Source organism: Delphinus delphis, chromosome 3 (genome assembly GCF_949987515.2).
Source record: "Delphinus delphis chromosome 3, mDelDel1.2, whole genome shotgun sequence".
In the NCBI taxonomy this organism is placed as follows: Eukaryota; Metazoa; Chordata; class Mammalia; order Artiodactyla; family Delphinidae; genus Delphinus; species Delphinus delphis.
In genome coordinates this window covers 142,976,401-142,996,020 of record NC_082685.1, presented here as the reverse complement: position 1 = coordinate 142,996,020, position 19,620 = coordinate 142,976,401, and positions in this window count along the sequence as shown.

The following is a 19,620-nucleotide window of genomic DNA, read 5'->3' as shown; positions in this document are numbered from 1 at the left end:
CACACACATACACACACACAGACACACACAGAGTGTCTAGGACCCTGAAAAAGTTTTCCAAGGACAAAGAGATAACCATTCATTCACCATCCACTGAGGGCTCACCCAGTGCCATCTAGAGGCTGAGGCAGAGGAACAAGGACGGATGAGACACAGGCCATGCCCCTTGGGTGTTCACAGGCTACGAGTAGGAACAAGCACATAGACAAGTAGCAAATGGCACAAGGGTGGGAAATGCGGGGTAGTACCCGGGAAGCCCAGAGGAGGGAGCTAAAGCACAACCTAGTCGGGCTTTAAAAGGCCTCAGGAGCAGGCTATTTCTGACTTGACTCTTTTGGCTACACCTTTGGCCCACTTGCTCTCATTCTGTCCCCTGTGAAGATGGAGAACAGTTCATCAGCACCTTCCTCATAATAACGGCCTTGATCCATCATAAAGCCCAGCTCTAATGAACACAGAAGTCACCAAGGACACGGTCCCGGGCTGAATATTTCACTGTCACAGAAGTCTGCAAGACAGGACTTGGCATCAGTCCAGTTGAGCTAACAGGAGCTTTCTGAGCACTAGCTATTTGGCCCTTTCATAGATAAGCTCTTCGTAGGTGGTTGTGCAAAAATACCCGTCGGTTTATTTCCTCTGAGGGCTACTTTTTAAGTTCTGGCTTGGTCTTCAACCCTCCAAGCACTTTATTTTGCGTTTTGAAAAGCAGGGCCCAGTTGAGATTCAGAATCATGACTAAATTAAAAAAAAAAAAAATCTCGTATGAATTATAAATGCAGTCAAATCTCATTTTCAGGTCTTGTTCATGAGGAAGGACCCATTTCCTTCTGTTCTGAGTGTACTTTCAGAGGAAGGCACGTGGAAGAATCCATCGCCAGAGACAGCCTTAGGAGCAGGTGGTGGAATGGTCCTCCAACAGCTGTGAGCTGGGTGCTCAGAAGGGCATCTCTGACCAGCACCCTCTCCCACAAGCCCTGCTCTGGACACTGGAGTGGTCACCGTGGGGAGGCTCCTGAGGTACAGAGGACTGTTATCAGGGAAGAATAACATTTTCAGTTCACAGGGAACAACTTTTCTGATAACTAGTAAATATCACCCGCAACATATCCAGAGAATGAGTGGCTGGGAAACAGACCTGGTGAAATGTAAGCAAAGGGACACACTGGCAGATGGGGTGCCCTCAGCTCAGATGGGGTGGTCATACAAGAGCACTGGTCCCTGGAGCAGTATATTAGTTTGCTGGGGCTGCCACGAAAAAGGTCCCACAGGCTAGGTGGCTTAAACAACAGAAATTTATTTTCTCACAATTCTGGAGGCAAGGAGTCCAAGATGAAGATGTCTGCAGGGTTGTTTTTTTCTAAGTCCTCTTTCCTTGGCTCATAGATGGCTGTCTTCTCCCCGTGTCTTCACATGGTCTTACCTCTGTATGCGTCTTTGTCCAAATCTCCTCTTCTTATAAGGATGCCAGTCATATTGGAGTAGGGCTCACCCCAATGACCTCACTGAACTTTAACCACTTCTTTAAAGACTATCTCCAAATATAGTCACAAGCTGAGGTGCTGGGGGATAGGACTCCAACTTATGAGTTTTAGGGAGACACAATTCAGCTCATAACAAGGAGTGAAAAGGGAAATATAGAATGAGGAAAAAAGGGATGAGGCTAGGAACCCACCAGGGTGGCACTACAGTGGTTTTGATCATGAAAGGCTGGGGGGCGGGAGTGGAGGATTTCAGCCACCACCTCTCTGCCGAAGCCTTCCAAGCCAAATTATCTAGCTCTGACCTCTCTCTCAGAGAGTACCACATTTCCAATGCCTACTGGATATGTGCCACCTGCATGACCTGCCAACATCGTTAACAAACACAGGAAAACTCAAATTGAACTCGTTTCTGATTTCTATGATTGCTATCATCAAACTTCCAGGAATTTTTGATCCTTTCCCTCTTGATCACCAAGGCCCTTTGCCCTTGCTTTATTGTATCTCCTTGCATCCATTTCCTTTTCTGAGGCTGTGATTGCTATCACATCTCCTCCAGCCATTATTATCTGGACCATTGAAAACAGCTCCCAACAGGTCACCATACCTCCAGGCTCTGCTATCAACTCACCTACACATACTACTCTCAGGTTAACCTGTCTAAGCACTGCTTTCAGCATGAATGTACCTGTACTCTGAAACATTCTATGGCTCCCTGCGATCACCAGGAAAGATCTTAACTATATAAGTTAGCATTTGAGGCCTTCCCTTCCTGTCTGATAGTCCACTCCTGCCCTAAACATTCTGAAAAACATTGAAAATGAATGAATGAATGAACACTCCTCCCCAACCCTCCCTTCCATAAGATGAGCCTCTTACTGCCATCTTGTAACATGCCATGTATACGCTCCTGTGCCCAGCATTTCCTCCTCTACCTGTCCACAGCCAACCTTTCTTCTAGTTCCAGCATCCATCCTACTTCCTCCATTCCTACCTTTCCTGATTACTGAAAATATCTTCTATTTCCCTCAACAGCAATTACTGTCTCTAGTACCCCATGTAGCCCTTAAGCAGGATACTGTTTTATATGTTCCACTATCTGTTCCTGTGTAGCTTACTGCATAACTACATGTGTGAGTGTGCTTTACTCCCTAAACTCCACGAGGACAGATATCATGCATTTTACTTCTTTGCAATCTCCAGGACACACAATAAGAACAATAGCCAAAAACATTCACTGAGTGTTTACCACGTGCCAGGCACTGTGCTGTTTCTAGCATTATCTCATTTAATTCAAACAACAATCCAACAAGGTAGGTATTACTCTCCCCATTTTATAGATGAAAAGACTGAGTTTAGAAAGGTTAACTGCCCCCAAATAACATAACTAGTAAGTGGTCAAGCTAGGACTCCAACACAGGGCTGTGTGACTCCGAGGTCCCTGCTAATGGTACCTTTCACAGAGTAAGTGACGAGCACATATTTATGAATCAATTAAGGCTATCCCTGCTACCAAAGCAATTGGGGTGTGTGGCAGGCAGAATAATGGCCCCTAAAGGTATCCATATCCTGCTCTTCAGAGCCTGTGAATGCTCTATTACATGCCAAAGGGGCTTGTGTCAGATTTTTAACCTACAGAACTGTTAGATAATGAATTTGGTTGTTTTAAGCCACCAAACTTGTGGTAATTTGTTAGAGCAGCAATAAGAAACTAATTCAGAGCTATAGAGTCCCAGCTAGCCCTAAACTGTCCTGATGAATGGGCAACTCCCTGGTGAAAGGTAAATAGACTGCTTTCTATAGAACCCAAATATCTGTCTTCCACATCCATGAAAATCCTTCATAGACAGACACTGTACCATTCCCAGGATCACCTGTTTCCTGACTTGACCCTTTCCCATCCTGTTCCTGCCCTATTCTGAAAATGGCCTTACCAAGAAAGACACACATGTTCCTGACAAAATTCTCTCACGAAGACTATTATTACAATCAAAACATGTATGGTATCCTTTTAAAATGTCATTACCTAGAGCTTTTATTCCTAAGCACTTCCCATATATTATCCCAGGTGTCTGTGCCAGCCCTTACGTGTGTGTAAATGGCAGTTTCAAGTGCACACCGTGGTTTTTGGACTGCAGTTGTTGAGTCAATTCCAGGAATTTTACTCTTAGGAAGCCCAAATAGCACTGCAGAAAACTGTATTTTTCAAACTGGCAGGAAAACCAACAGCTGTGAATTTTTTCGTACTATCTTAAGTAAGTGATGTGCAGCCAGTAGGTGACAGAAGACTTTAGTACAGACTCACAGACCTAAGTCCCTTTTCGTTGAGCCACCCTGACACTGGGGCTTTACCTAATTGGTCTTCTAGGGTCTCTATCCATGTCTAGGCTGTGGACACACCTGGTAGGGTGGTGGTGTGGACACATGGATGGGGTGAGAGCTGGGATCCACATTTCTAATGCTCCATTCCCTGTACAGCTGCCTCTGATGGATTTCCCATAACCACCCGGACCATCACCCCCTCTGCCCCTTCCCCTGTAAATCAATAATGAATCCATTACATCTTAGCTAGGATCATTCTGATGTTTATGTGTCTACAGTAATGGAAACAATAATAGCTTCCACCCTGCTCTGTTCCGGGTACATTACATACACATTATCATTTAACATGCAGTTTAGCAGCGTAATTAAAACATAAACTTTTGAGCTAGACCACCTTGTTTCCAGTCCTAGTCCCACCACTCATCAGCTGTGTAACCTTGGCACATTCATTAACATCTCTAGGACTCAGTTTTCCCATCTGTGAAATGGCAATTTAAAAAGTGCTTTTTTTATAAGGTCGTTGTGAGGGCAGAGTGTTTAGAATCCCATTACACAGTCAATACCACTTAAGCGTGTCAGCGCTTCTCGACCTTGTGAGGTAAGTGTAACACCGCAACTCTGAGAAGTATCAACCTGCCCATGGTCACGTAGTTTTTTGAGAGGCAGAGACAGGATTTGGAGCGAGGTCATTTTGCCTGTAAGGCCATGTACTTTCCACCCTTCCTCACTATGTCACTTTTGTCCCTGATTCCTTCTGAACCACCTTCGTCCTGCCCATCCAAAGATGAAACAGGTGGTCCCCCGTGCCCCACTTCCACCCCGGGAGCTCCCTGGAAAGCTTGAGAAAACCAGAAACACTGAAAAGTGCGCCCCAGGAAAAGCCAACCAATCTGCTCTTGGTCCGCCTCTGCCGGCCCTGGCACGTGGGCCACAGGCCCTGGGCGCAGTGGGTCCCGGTTTCTGAGCTGCACGCAGAAGCCGGAGGGTGAGAGGCTCGCGGGTGGCGCGCACCGTGCGGGCAGCCTCGCCGCGACTGCTGCCCAAGTGCTGCCTGGTGGGAATCCCTCCCCAGCTGGGGAGGAAGGCAGTTGTTTTCCTCCTAGTGGAACGTTCCACTTGAAATCTTTCCACAAGGGCTGTTCTCGCCTCCGACTCCGGGAAGAACTGTAATTAACACAGCAACAAACGCCCACGATGCTAACTGGCAAAGGGAGTGTAACACGAGCGGCTTCTCCAACCGAACTGGGCCAATTGCTTTCCCTTCTTGCCTCCCCATTTGGTCTGTTTTGGTTCCGCAGTCATCCAACTGTGGCGTTTCTTAAAACATGTCAGTGGCTGGTGTTTGTGTTTTGGGTGGAACAGTTTCACACACGTCGCTGGAGACGGTGCTCCACCAGCTGCTGTGCTGGGTCCTTGCTTTCGGCGGCTTCAGGAGTGTCAGGTAGAAAAATGGAGAAGCGACTGGAAGGGTGGGAGGGAGGATGAGGAAGGACGCCTGCCTTCTCCGGTGGTCTGGAGTTGGGTCGGTAGCCTCCCCCGGACAAGGACAGGTAAAACCGGTCTGCCGGGTCTCCAGGGGGAGCGGTGGGAGAAGGTCCAAGTGAGTCGCGTCGTCGGCTCGTGGGGACTGCGCTCACCTGGCGGCTGCGCTCCGACTCCGGCTCGAAAGCCCGGGCACTGAGGCAGCGAGAGAAGGGAGAGGGGTGGGCCCTCGCGGGTCCTGGAAACAGCACTCAGAGGCCAGCCCCGCGCGACCACGTGCGGGCTTGTGCGGATGGGGGGAGTTGGGGGCGGCCAAGGCTGCGGGGAGTGCCTGACTCCTTCATCTACTGTTATCAGGGTCTGATCTCTGATGCACCCATTCCAAATAACCTTCACCCGGTCAAGCGTGGTCCACCAACGACAAGGAGCCCTGGCATCGCTTGGGAGCTTATTACATGTAGAATCTCAGGCCCTTCCCCAGGCCTATAGACTCTTTAACAAATTCGTACGTGATTTCTAGACACACGGAAGTTTGTGTAATGTATATACCTTTCTCTAACGCCGCCTTTCCATCCTGTAGTGTCAATACATTACCTTCAAAATCTGTGGCCAAGACATGGCTTTTGGGAAGACGTAACCCGGCTCTCAGCTAAAGGTCTGCACCAGTGTGATGTTTAGCAGCAGCTCTCTGCGAATTACTGCTAATGGGTAATAAGTGGATGGAAGGCAGAGCCTGCTCTACAGTTCAACCTGGAAGAACTCAGAGACTAGATGGGGAGCCAAAACCCAAACAACCCAAATAACTCTATGAGATAACAAAACCCAAATAACTACGTGAGATAATAATTCAAGAGGTTACACAAGGGAGGATAACTCGTATGAACAGCTTAAACAGTAGTGCTATATATTTAGTAAACTCTACTAAATTCACTGTACCACCAATTTTGTATGTGTGTGTTCTCTATATATACAGATTCATATACATAAATGTATGTATGCATATGTGTGTGTTATATACATAGGGAGAGAGAAGGGGGGACACGGAGACAGAGTATATATTCTCACATAGTGCTTCATACATAGTAGGTGATCAATATTTATTGAATCAATAGCTGGATCCTGTTACAACATACTCTACCGGAAAAGAGAAGAATTTTGTGTTTTAAACCAAACCAACATGGACCTGTTTTAAAATCAAATGTATTACCGATAACCAACAGTGCATTTAATATGTCCTTAAAATATTACTTATACACATATCCACCATAGATAGATACATGGCCCCCATTGGAACACGATGGACTGCAGGAGCCCAGAGTGCTTCTTCAAGAATCCTGCTAAGTCGTCCCAGTCAGAATAACCCAACGTGCTTTCTACATGTCCATGAAGGCCTCCCAGGCCACAGTACCCTCATAGATCATGGACTGTAACTTTTTTCAGAGTTGTTTCAGTCTTATGAGTTATTGATCTGCAAGCCAAACATTTTCAAACTGAGGCTTCACTGAATGACCTCCAATAATAGCTTCAAATTATTCTGTCAAGTACTCAAGAGTTCCCTTATGGGGCACTTAGTTGTGCACTGTGAGTACCAGAGAGAAGCAGGGGTAGAACATCCCTCAACTGTTGGTGGTTAGAAGGGTCTTTATAATTTTTAAAGTTCTTTTTTTTCTTCTCGGCAGTGTTTCGTCGGCATTAACCCACCGAGAGATGAGGGAGGCTGCACTCTTGCTTTCCACTACGCACTATGCACAACTCACATGATGACGTGCCTAGTTAGGGAACCAAGTACTTGACAGAATAAATTGGAGCTATTACAGGCCATTCAGTGGGATTTCCTTGAGATATAGGCAAAGAAAAGATGATTCTACCTAGCACAGTCAGGGCAGCCATTGGAAAAAAACAATCTTTAATGTTTGCACCCCAACCAAATTAGGCTTTTCAGTTTTACAAAAGTTACACTTGTTTCATCATAAGAGTTCAGCAGAGCTTATCCGGATCCATGATCTAACAAATTCTGTTGGGTAAAAATGAATTGCCAAGTGCTGCTGAATAATGAAAAATCAAAGTGTCTACATCCTGAAAGTTTTCTCTGCCTCCCCCATTACATTAAAACAAAACCAAAAGTTCTTCCCAAAACTTTCAGGAGAGCTGAGCAACAAATATCCCAACTGGAAGAGAGTAATCCATTTTTGGTGGGCAGTCCACACAGCTACTTTCTCTTGTACCATTTATTTTAAAATATTGGGAATCTTGACATTGAAAGAATTCAAAATCTGTTTCAAATGAGAACTCTGGAAACAGATTTGAAGAAATTGCCACAGGGAATGTTGTTGGTAAACTTTACAAACGGCATTATTGGTTTGTAAAAGTCACCAACATATTGTCATGATTTTGGTAGAGCCCGGCATGGTATCCGGGAAAAAAAAGCTTTCATCATCAGCAATGTTGAGAACCATAAAATCAGTAATTAGATTTAGAGGAAAAAAAAAAAACAGTGGGAGTTGAAAACCGCAGTGATGCCGTCAGCTGATCTGGAGCTGGTTAAAACTCTGGCATAGCATGGGCACCAGTTACTATCTTTTGCTGATAGAAACCGAAGGAATAAAAAACAAACACAAATGACAATAGGTAATAATAAAGATGTTTATTGTTCTTTCCTAGTGGCTTTTCTGATCATTGTTTTCCAAATATGCCACGAAGAGGACTTTTATTGCTCTCGTAAAAGAAAATATTTGATAGAAAACGGGTACGAAAAAAATCTATGAGGACATTCATTAAAGAAATTTGAGATTAATAATGGAATTTTTTTTATCCCAAGCAGAATTTGATTTTGTAATCAGAAAAAGCAATGAAGATACATCTTTTAAAGTAAAAACATCTAAGGACTTCCCTGATGGCGCAGTGGATAAAAATCTGCTTGCCACTGCAGGGGACACGGGTTCGAGCCCTGGTCTGGGGAGATCCCACATGCCATGGGGCGACTGGGCCCGTGTGCCACAACTTCTGAAGACCACGCACCTAGAGCCTGTGCTCCGCAACAAGAGAAGCCACTGCAAAGAGAAGCCCGCACACCGCAACCAAGAGTAGCCCCCGCTCGCCACAACTAGAGGAAGCCCGTGAGCAGCAACAAAGACCCAACACAGCCAAAAAAATAAATAAAAATTTTAAATCTTAAAAAAAAATTTTAATTTAATTTAATTTAAAACATCTAAATATTTATTCCAGGAGGAAGAATAAGGAGTCAGGTGAACATACTCATAGACTGTGGTTTTGATATTGCTGCGGATGGACATTTATCATCCTTTCTGGCCACCCGCCATCTGAGCCTCTTTCCAATGTTTGAAGAACGCCCCTCCGCAGTCCCATCTCCACTCCTGAGGAAGAGCCCATTTCTCACTGTAAAAGTTGAAAATGCCAGGCTCTGGACTTCTCAGCCTTCCTGTGGCTCCATTTATTAGATGTGTCCCCCTCAGTCTCTAATTAAAAGGAGAAGGACTGTCCAAATTTATTGTGGGGATGGGTGTTGGTGGCAGCAGCATCAACGTCTAATTTTCAGAGGCACAAATGACAACAGTTATGGTGGCAGCAGCTGGCGGCACCAATGTAAGGGATATGGGCAGCACAAGCTGTAGGATCTGGTATCCAGAGAAGGCACGTCTGCAACATATTTGGACATTGTTCTTGGCCTGGGCTTCCTCACAGATTCTGTGAGCTGCCCAATATTTTTTAAATGAATTCTTCAGCTTTTGAAATCACCTAGGTTTCTTTGACCCAATTACCACTCACAATATATTGGAAAACTGCAAAATGATTTGGAGCAATTATATCCATTAGACAGAAGTGAAAATGGACTTTCATCAAATCTCCTTTGGGATAAGGCTATTCTAAAGGCAGTCCCTTTTGCCACCAAGAAAAGTAAGAGAATAAGCCAGGAGAGTAAGCCTGTATATCTACGAATTTAAGTCTGGAAAACAGAAGTGACAACTTTTATTTTTAAGCAAGTGCTAATTCTCAATAAGCTTTTAAAGTGATGATTAAACTATTTTTCAAAATTCTCTTAAGTTGTTTCGTAACTGGTGAAAAAAAATAGTCAGAGAGATAGAGGAGGAGCCAGAGAATTCTAAATCCATCACTCAGTACAACATTTCAAGCAGACCGTGAAAGGCTTGAGTGAGAACCTCTAGGAAGCTGTGAGTGAGAGCATGAAACAAGCGGAGGTCAGCCTAGTTGGATGACATTGGACAAGATGCTTTCCAACATGAAACCCATGTGATCGCTCAAAGAAAAATGATCAAAACTGTGCCCGGAAACAGTTATAAACCAGCCAAACGTGACACTTACTATCCAATAAATTACAGCATAAAATAATAGTTAACACAAAAATAGCAATGGGAGAAACAGCTTTGATTAGAGGATCAAGGTTCAAACAAACGTTCCCTAATTTCAACAGCATCAAGAAGTTATTATTTAGCATTTTCATGGATAGCATTTAATGTTTTCAGAGTGTCTTACCAACAGTAATTAGTTGTTCTAATCAACCTTTTTTTTTTTTTTTTTTTTTTTGCGGTACGCGGGCCTCTCACTGTTGTGGCCTCTCCCGTTGCGGAGCACAGGCTCCGGATGCACAGACTCAGCGGCCATGACTCACGGCCCCAGCTGCTCCGCGGCATGTGGGATCTTCCCGGACCGGGGCACAAACCCGTGTCCCCTGCATTGGCAGGCAGACTCCCAACCACTGCGCCACCAGGGAAGCCCCTCATCAACCTTTTAAAGTAAGTCAATAACATTATCCCCATTTTAAAGACAAGCAAGGCACTGAACAAATATGTACAGAGCATGGAGACCACTAACATAACCCTCACGTGGATCAATTCCCATTTTTCTATCGCTCCCATCTTAAAAATATGTAAAAACACCTTTTAAAAATTGCCTCATTTCAACTCCCATCAAAAACCCAATGAAGGAGGCAGAATTGCCTCCATTTTGCAGATGAAAAACTGAGGTTCATGCATACACATATATACTCCTCACATCAGAGAGGTGGTTGCCTATTTTGTCTGCTTGTAAGTCCTAATTCAACCATGGTCCCAGAGTCCAAGAGGACTGGAGCTGCCCAGACAGACAACCTCCAACTCCTGAGACAATTCCCTTTCAAAGGGAAAGAAGTTCCCAAGCATCTGTGCCCCACAGTGTAAGGGGTTTTATAAGATCTGTTCTTACCATGAACAATTTTGAGCCTGTTTTATTAATAGCAGATCTATGGACCACCAATCCCCTCAGACAACTATGAGGACCATTTTGAACAGAAAGATGACACTTGTTACATGTGAAAATAAAACTACCAAACTCCCTGATGGCTTTGGGAAAAGCAGTCTTGTTGAGAATAATATGAGCTGATTGGTCTTTGAGAAGAGTAATTCAAAACTGGGCAATCAGATTTAAGAAAATAGTTCTGACCGAAACAGAATCAACTTAAACCTATTTCTAACGGTTTTCATCATATATGGTTATTTTTCACAGAAAACACAAAAATCAACCATACAAGTATATGGTTTTTTATTGTCTGTAATTATACTGGATTTCACGTTTTCCTTTTGCGAGAAGAAACGTCAGCTGTGTATTTTGTTTTTAACTTAGTTGGACCATGCTAAATGTTAGCAATTACAGCAAAATGTGAATAATAAAAAAGAATAAGTTGTTAGATCATGGTCTGACCTCCTTTTTTTCCCCCCACTGCATGAATTTTGACTATATCAAAGCAAAATAAATTGGAATTAGTAACATGCTATTTTCCATTTTCTGACAATTAAGCTTAAGTGAAGCAAATTTGGCCTTGAAGTATATAGAATTATTCCACATTAACCAGAAATGAGCTAGAGCTAGTCAGTGCATCTTCAGTCACTACTCTGCAAATGATGCTTTGTTATCTTGGAAAAGCTGCTTTCAGAAACTTAAGTTTTAATACACAGTATTTCTTAAACCTGTCCTTTCATTATAAGCACATTATAGTAATTCTGGCCAAATGTTTATTTTCTTTAGTTACATCTTACTGAAGCTTCATCTAAGGAAAGCACCAGTTGGAGAGGCCAAACGTGAGCTATGAAAGAATTCTACAAATAGAAAATGACTTAAAAGCTTACATTGGGGAAATTCCAAAAACAAGGACATGCCAAAACCCAACAAGTCAACAAACAGGAATTTCCCTTTAATACCTTCCAGGAGTCCTTGTTATTTAGCTCCACTTAAGAATTGAAGCCAAAGGCCTTCCATGATCCCCTTTTAAAATTATTTTTCTTCCTAATTTAAGTACTCCAACTTTGAGCAGAGGTATGACCAGAAATCCTCCCTTGAGGGAGTTCTGAGAGCAATGTCACCCTGTTCTCATCAGATTACCTGCTGCAGGCAGCACAGTGTATTGGGCACCATTTGAGGACACCAAGAAAGAGGTTGTGAAGGGGCTCAAACACCAGGAATGGTGAGCAGCAGAAATCAACAAGAGTGAGGGCCCATGACCAAGCCAACAGTAGCTGGATCTGTCCCCTTTCCACTGCATCACCCAGGGGAGCCGCTGCATGTGCACCTAGTTACTCGTACCCTTAACCTTGCCTTTCTTCTCGTTAAACTGTCTACACTCTGCAGACCAAGATTTCTAGAAACAGGTGCTAGGTCAAGGTTCAAGGTCCATCTAACTCACAGGACTGGGAAAGACTGAATGCGATAACATGAGGCCCTCAGAAAAGGATAAAGTGCTGCTTAAGGTAAGGCACCACCATCACTATCTTAACATTCAGGGTCACTTACTCCACTCCAGCTTGGCCTGAGTACAAAATTACTAAGAGCTAACAGTTGAGTGTGCAATGAGTCTGGTGCTACATCAGTCTCTTTGAATATTTTTAACACCAACCTGAAGTAGGCATTATTTTTCACAGACCATAAAACTGAGGCATGAAGAGGTTAACTACCTTGCTAGGATTGAAGCCTCATTTCTCTGACCTCAGAGCCCACTCATTTAACCATACCTTAATTAAATATGCATATTGTCTTCGTCTGAGTTCCTCAGAAAGCAGAGCCTAGGGCAGAGGATTGTGTGATGCTATTTTATTAGGAGGCACAGTCCCACAGGGTGGGAGGAGTGGGGGGGAAGGAGAGGAGGGATGGGAAGTAAGGGGAGTCAATACAAGGCTGCATTATGGAACTGGTCACTGCTAACTGCTGTTGATTGCTCAGACTACAGGACTTTGCCTCCCAGAAGTCATATTAACTGCATCTCATTATGGGGAGAAAAAGGGAAGAATGTATCCATTGGCTCCTACCTTGTGTTGGTCAAAAGTTCACCACCTGGGGCATTAACTCCCCTACACCTCTAGGTTGTTCTTAGGTGGGTATGACCCCTGAGTTGGGTCCCTTGGTGGAATCAATAAGGGATCCCAGAGTTGGAGGTGAGAGGTATGTGCATGAGCAGAAGGTGAGGTGCTGTGAGCTTGAACCTGAATCAGGCTCTGTGCAGAGAGAGAGGATCTGAAGTGGTCTGTGAGAGGGGCCTCATACACATATATTCTACCATGAGAGTGGATTTCCAAATGGAGCAAAAGTCAGAAATCCCTCACATGAAAGCCATGAAGCCATTTACAACTCAGAAATCATTCACTGCTTCTGGAAGAAACATCTCAACTCTAGCACCAGATTCAGAGTGGTCCAGAGCTGTGTATACTCACACATCTCATATAGTGATAAAATATGTAATTTTACCATATACTATTCAACTATGAAAACAGCTCAGAAATCACCAATGTCTTCCCTAATTCCCCACTTATTATGCATGAAAACAAACAATGACAGATATATATACAATGGAATATTACTCAGCCATAAAAAGGAATGAAACTGGGTCATTTGTAGAGATGTGGATGGACCTAGAGACTGTCATACAGAGTGAAGTAAGTCAGAAAGAGAAAAACAAATATCGTATATCGACGCATATTTGTGGAATCTAGAAAAATGGTACAGGTGAACCTGTTTGCAGGGCAAAAATAGAGATACAGATGTAGAGAACAAATATATGGACACCAACGGGGGAGAGGTGGGGGTGGGATGAATTGGGAGATCGGGATTAACATATATACACTAATAGGTATAAAATAGATAACTTATGAGAACCTGCTGTATAGCACAGGGAACTCCACTTCGCTGTACAGTAGAAACTAACACAATTATGTAATAACAACTATACCCCAATAAAAACAAACAAACAAACCCAAAACTATCAGGTTCCCTGATGGCTTTAGGAAAACCAGTCTGGCTGAGAATAATATGAACCAACTGGTCTTTTAGAAGAGTAAGTCAAAAGTGGGCAATCAGATTTAAGAAAATAGTTTTGACCAAAATAGAATCAACTTAAACCTATTTACAAAGGTTGTCTAAGTTCTGATCGTGTCCTCTGCAAAAAGCTCTGCCTTTGTTCTTTTCATCTTGTATTATAATTATCTGTTTATCTAGTCTTCCCCAGTAGACTGTGAGATCCTTAAGGGAAGGGACTGGTCTTATAGATCTTTGAATCCCCAGCACTGCATTGTACCCTAGGATTAATTATATGCACAAGGAATACTGTGTAAAGAAGGGGAAGCTGGGGTGCAAGGACAGTGAAGGCCTGAAACAGCCCCCATGGGGAGTGGGGATGTGTGCAGCCTAGAGAAGGGAGAAGAGAGTTCAGGCAGTGCCGAGGGCCCACCTGAGCTTGTGAAGTTGTGGCGACAGCTACCTAGCCACCTGTGTGACTTTCTCCACTAGCACCTATCTGGACAGGAGAGGGAGACTGTGAGTCAGGTGTCATAGATTTTGATGAGTGCCACGACCAGGAAATCAGAAAATAATAATTTAACAGGATGTTTGATGGTATTTCCTGTTATCCCAGAGTTTCGGCTGAGACTCCAGTCTAAGGATAACTGGTTATAACTGTTTACAGATTCAAAAGAGAAGTGGTATCAGACGCCTATGTCCAGGACTTGCAAAGAGGCAGGCAAAAACCACTTCTTATTCTATTACCCATCTCTAGGCTATAAAAGAAAAAACAAAACATTTGTCCCGAGGAAAAGCATCATTTCCCCTCTCCTTTCCAGGGAAGAAGAGTTTGATGGTCACTACCCTCAAGCCAAATGAGGGGGCTCACTTGGCCCAGTAGCCCCATGAGGCTTACGATTATCAAAATTCTCAGAGGACCTCCCCCAGTGACCCATGCTCATATAACCTCCCCTTGAGTGTGGCTGACACATGTAGATATGATGGGATATCACTCCCATGATTAGATTAGATTAGATGACAAAAGGGATTTTTGCAGATGTAATTAAAGTCCCCTAGGGTCAGGTGAGTTCATCAAAGGGAAGATTATCCTGGGTGGGCCTGTCCTAAGCAGGTAAACTCTTAAAAGCGGGGAGGAGGGCTAATGGTCTGAGATGTGCTCTGCTGCTCTGGAAGAAAGCAAATAGCCATGTTGTGAACTGTCTGTGGAGCCAAATGGTAAGGAACACTGTGTGGCCTCTAGAAGCTGAGAGTGGTCCCAGTTAAGAGCTGGCAAGAAAATGGGGACCTCAGTGATACAGCTGCAAGGAAATGAATTCTGCCCACAAGCAGTGAGCTTGCAAGAGGATCCTGAATCTCCAATGAGAATTACAGCCCTGGCTAACACCTTGATTTCAACCTGGTGGGGCCCTGAGCAGAGGACTCTGCTAACTCCTACCTAGACTTTTGACTCATGAAAACTGTGAGATAATAAATTTGTGTTGCTGAGCCTGTGGTTACACAGCCATAGGAAATGAATACAGAACCTCAGCAAAGTGGTGAGAATTCTTGGGACATATTCATGCCTGTCCCTAGAGTTGGAGAATGACAATGATTCTTACCTGGAGAAGTCTGAGAGTAAACGGTTGTCTGAAACAGCTGTCTGCAATGACATGGTGAGGAGAAGCAAATGGGGTGCAGGTTGATTCTGAGCCAAGATGTCCCTGCAGGAGCATCTGGGAATGAGACTTCTCAAAGGGACTCCACCCAAGAGAGCTGCCTGCTGGGGGAAGGCAACCCCAGCAGAACAGCCTTGAAGATGTCCATCAGAGGAAGGGGTAAGGATGTCAGCCAGAGAGGGGATTCCCTGGCAAGGAATGTGCAGTAGGAGGTCTGCTGAGTGGCAGTGGTGGGTGTCTGGGAAGAGCACACAAAAGCACTCCACAAGAGAAGCAACCAGCAATAAATTATAGACCATGACAGAGGACACCAATGGCCAGATAATACCTGCAATGGTCAAGTAAGAAAGTGCCCTTTCCCTCTAATCCAGTGGTTCTCAACGAAGGGCAATCTGCCCCCCATCCCCAGGGACATTGCTAAACGTCCTATAATACGCAAAACAACCCTCACAACAGAGAATTACGCAGCTCAAAATGTCAGTAGTTCTGAGGTTGAGAAATTTTCTCTAATCCTTCCTCTCCCTGCCTTGAGGGAGCCAGAGACAGTGAAGAGAGTACAGGAAAAGGTAGAGGACAAGACCTTTCACCCTTTCTGTGATGCCCTCCTGCAGAATCTCAGAGCAGTCCTACAATGAGAGAGGGGGGCAGCTTTGAACTAAATGAGAGGTGTACATATTGATGGGACTTTTTAATACACTAAAATGAGACTGTTTTGTTAACAACATGTGACCAGAAAAGCTATGGGAGTCTGAGATGCCATCAGGGGAAGGTCAGGGAAATACAACTGAGTGTGTTTAAAGGCAGTTTAGTAGAGAAACCATTAAGGGATTTCCCAAGTGCACCTGGCTGGTTCAACTAGTTTAACAAAGCTGTTATAATAGTAACAGTTTCAGAGAGAAGATGGTGTAGCTGCATGACATGAACCTCAAAGGAGCAGAGTGTTTTGCAAGAAGGTGGAAGTCTTAGTGAAGAATAAGGAAAATTCCCAGTGTCTTAGGTCAGCTTCCCTAGAAGCAGATCCTGAGGCAGGGATTCTTGTGCAAGAGGATCAGTAAGGTACTGTGCTTAGATGAAACCCCTTCTATTTGTTCCCAGAGCTGCCATAACACAGTACTACAAACAAGGGGTTTTTATTCTCTCATAGTTCTGGAGGCTAGAATCTGAACTCAAGATGTTGGCCAGGTTGGTTCCTTCTGAGGGTTCAGAGGGAGAATCTTTCCTAGCTTCTGGTGGTGACCAGCAATCCTTGGCATTCCTTAGTTAATAGGTGCATCACTTCAATCTCTGCATCCATCTTCATATGGCACTCTCCCTGTGTCTTCACCTTATAAGGACACCACTCATATTGGATTAAGGATTCACCCTACTCCAGTATGACCTCGTCTTAGCTAATTACATCTGCAACAAGCCTTTCCAAATGAGGTCACATCCTGAGCTAGTGGGGGTTAGGACTTCAACATCTCTTTTCTGGGAAAACGTAATTCAACTCATAACACCTCTTTAGAGAATGAGGATGCAGAAAAGGGCAGGGAAGAAGTTTGGCCAAGATATAGGTTCGGTTCAATTCCAGCCTCAGTCTAATCCCGTGGGGAGTTCTGGAGCCTGAATGGCATCACAGTGTTGCCCCCTGTCAAGGTTAAGGAGCTAGCAGCCTTCTGTTCTCCATGACTCAGTCGGCCACTGGCTACAAACATCCCTGAAGGGAAGATGTATCATCGTGTACATTTCCAAGTTGGGTTTCCATTCACTCTAAGACAGTAGTTGTCAAACTTAATTGTGCACCAGAAACACAGAGAGCTGAACCCAGCCCAAGTTTCTGACTTAGTAGGTTGGGAGGGGCCTGAACATTTGCATTTTAAACCAATTCCCAGGTGATGCTGATGCCGCTGGTCCAGGGACCGCACTCTGAGAAACACTGATGTAGGGCAATTCGCAGAAGGGAGCAGCTGTGTGCTGTCGGCAACCACCACTTAGAGGAGCCAGGGGACAGGACGGCTGCCCAGAGGGGAAGGGGAATCTGGGCAGGGCAGCAACCGTGTGGTAACTGCACCATCCTTCTTCACAAACCTGAGATATGTTGGGAGTGGGAAAATAAACCCGAAAGGGCTGCAGAGGCATCAGTGTCTTTAAGAGAGAGCCAAGTTTTTGCTGTGGCAAAGAAGGAGGGAAACCTCGAGGCTGTAGAAAGAGGAACGATACCACAGTAGACCGCCAAGTTGCCTGGACAAAAAGCCAGAAAAAGAAGTCTGTATTTTTTAAATGATCAGTGAGACAAGTGGGGTGTACAGTAATGAAGCAGGTGATTTTAACACTACAGAATTATTCTTGGATCTCCCCTGCATGCTTTGTGATCGAATTGGCAGCCACTGCCAATTCATTCCTTTTTTCAATCTCCGTGAATCATTGGGTGGCCATCAACTATGCAGCAACACTTCTCAGTCATTCAGGGGACCTGAAGAATCCCATCAAGTGTGCTACAGTCTGGATATATAACTGTTAGAGACAAAGCTTTATGGCAGCTTTAAGCTGTGGCTGAAGCTTAACTATGAAGGTTTTCTAGTAAGAGTGTTATCGAAGATTGTATAAAATTGCAGCAATCTTACTGAACCCAAGAAAATGTTCTGTGTTTAGAAAGGGAAAATAAATTATTTCAAATGCATTATATGAAAGACAAATGAAAATGGGTAATTGAAAGAAATGGGCTAAAAATAAGTAAAAGGGAGTGTGGACAGGATTAGCTCTGATATCCACAGAGGTTGCTAGAAACAGAACCTGGGAATAAAGTATGTATTAATCTAACAGCATCAGACTGAATTGTGAAAATAGAAGTTTAGAAATAGAATATTTTCAAGTTAGTAGCAAAGAAGAGAAAGGGTTTTCTAAGAACTTCTTTTCATTTCAAGCTGAATGGGTAATAGAAAAGTCCACATGAAACGAAAGGGGAGAGACTTCCCTGATGGTGCAGTGGTTAAGAATCCGCCTGCCAATGCAGGGGACATGGGTTCGAGCCCTGGTCCAGTAAGATCCCACATGCCGTGGAGCAACTAAGCCCATGTGCCACAACTACATGAGCCTGCGCTCTACAGCCCTGAAGCCACAGCTACTGAGCCCGCATGCCACAACTACTGAAGCACGCGCACCTAGAACCCATGCTCCGCAACAAGAGAAGCTACCGCAATGAGAAGCCCACTCACACGCACTGCAATGATGAGTAGCCCCCACTCTCTGCAAGTAGAGAAACGCCCGTGTGCAGCAATGAAGACCCAACGCAACCAAAAATAAATAAATAAGGGAGTTTTCTTTCGGGGTAGCATATTTTTAGAGTCCACAGATTCTCAAATTGGAGCACACATCTTTATTAGGCAGCCTCCCCAAGGAAGCCTTATAGGAAAAGAAGTTGGGATTTTCAAATGTCTTTAATTTTGTACTGGAAGATTGTTTAACTTTTTAAGTATATATATGTATACAATAGAAAAATGCATATTAGACTACTGACCTTTCTACACTCCAGCTTACGGCCTTAAATAAGTTAATATAAGCAATTAGGAAAGCATCTGGCAAATAGTGAGTCTATATACCAGTTAGCTATTATTATTTATCGTATGCAAATTCAACCTTGGGAGAGAAAGGACAATTTGAATCACATGAGCAATTTTGCCCATTATTCCTTTCAGAGAGCATACGCCTTGATTGAGAGTAAGATGGGAGATGTGAATCTGCAGTTTCCTCAGGGGAACTTGGTTCTCAGGTATTTTTGTGAGGAGTCTAATGTTTAAAGATAAATTTTTTTTCTGCGACAAGCCTCTAAACCAAGCCAACCACTGCATTTGGCATCTCAACTGAGGAAACAATATTTGTTCCAGTCCTGGGGGAAAACGTGCTATATTGTTCTCCAATGTGGTATATTCTTAAGTGATTTTCAGGTCAACGTATCTATATATGATTTTTGCCTTAAATTCTGATATCTAAGATGTTACTCTACTATGTATCTATATTCATTTCCTTTTGCTGCTGTAACAAATTACAACAAACTTCGTGGCTTAAAACAACAGAAATTCATTCTCTCACACTTCTGGAAGCCAGAAGTCCAAAATCAGGTTCACTGGGCTAAAATCAAAGTATCAGCAGGCCTGCACTCTCTCTGGAGGCTCTAAGGGGGAATCTAATGCTTGCCTCTTCCAATTTCTGGTAGTGGCCAGCATTCCTTGGCTTGTAGCTGCATCACTACAATCTCTGCCTCTGTGGTCACATTGCCTTCTCCTATTCAGTCTGTAGCAAATACTCCTCTGCCTCCCCCTTATAAGGATACTTATGATTGCATTTAGGGCCCAGCTGAATAATCCAGGATAATCTTCCCATTTTCAAGACCTTTAAATTAATCACAA